The sequence below is a fragment of the Oratosquilla oratoria genome, chromosome 37 (assembly GCF_046742065.1).
Source record: "Oratosquilla oratoria isolate Oo_2021 chromosome 37, ASM4674206v1, whole genome shotgun sequence".
Taxonomy (NCBI): domain Eukaryota; kingdom Metazoa; phylum Arthropoda; class Malacostraca; order Stomatopoda; family Squillidae; genus Oratosquilla; species Oratosquilla oratoria.
The window spans coordinates 17,027,124-17,028,036 of NC_134813.1; the positions used below are offsets into that span (position 1 = coordinate 17,027,124).

Genomic DNA, 913 nt, shown 5'->3' on the forward strand with positions numbered 1-913 from the left:
GGAGCGCTTTCGTATATATCTGTGTGCATGTGTATATCAATGTGTATAAGAGAAAATACAAGACAAGTAGAAGGGAAGAGGGTGAGAGAGAGAGAGAGAGAGAGAGAGAGAGAGAGAGAGAGAGAGAGAGAGAGAGAGAGAGAGAGAGAGAGAGAGAGAGAGAGAGAGAGAGAGAGAGAGAGAGAGAGAGAGAGAGAGAGAGAGAGAGAGAGAGAGAGAGAGAGAGAGAGAGAGAGAGAGAGAGAGAGAGAGAGAGAGAGAGAGAGAGAGAGAGAGAGAGAGAGAGAGAGAGAGAGAGAGAGAGAGAGAGAGAGAGAGAGAGAGAGAGAGAGAGAGAGAGAGAGAGAGAGAGAGAGAGAGAGAGAGAGAGAGAGAGAGAGAGAGAGAGAGAGAGAGAGAGAGAGAGAGAGAGAGAGAGAGAGAGAGAGAGAGAGAGAGAGAGAGAGAGAGAGATATATGTTGGTTGTGTTAGCACTTTGTACTCTTGTAGCTGGGTTGTATATATCACTCTGTATTTACTATCATACATGTGCGTTTATTTCTAAGCGTTCTTGAAAGCTCGCGAGCGCAACTGTCAGTGTTCAGAAGAGATGGAAGAGAACCACAACAAATGCGGTTCTGTTTGGATAGAAATGGAATTGTGGTCTTTAGATATTGTGCATAGAATTATTTCATAAGTTTGAAAATTCCATATCGATCGAAATCAATGTTCATAACGATAAAAAAAAACACAGTGCAGTGGTCTAATGCAAACAAAATGGATGAAAAGGGCTCAGTTATATTTAACAAAGTCTGTGGAAAAGGGTATTATATAACATGAGTAATAAATATTTTGTGTAGAGAAATGAGAATGCGAAAACAACGTAAACTCCACCACCACTCCGAGACGGAACTCCAAGGAAGGAAGAGATTT

At 41.8% G+C, this 913-nt stretch overlaps 1 protein-coding gene across 1 annotated transcript in view; it reads right to left on the minus strand.

The window, feature by feature from the left end:
• Positions 1-374: 374 nt before the first annotated feature.
• The window catches only part of LOC143019539 (sodium-dependent phosphate transport protein 2B-like), a 46,684-nt gene continuing 46,145 nt past the window's right edge, over positions 375-913 (minus strand). The window contains exon 12 of the mRNA XM_076175255.1: positions 375-913. This exon is cut by the window's right edge and continues 1,181 nt beyond it. The gene's annotated coding sequence lies outside the window, so the exon portion shown is untranslated.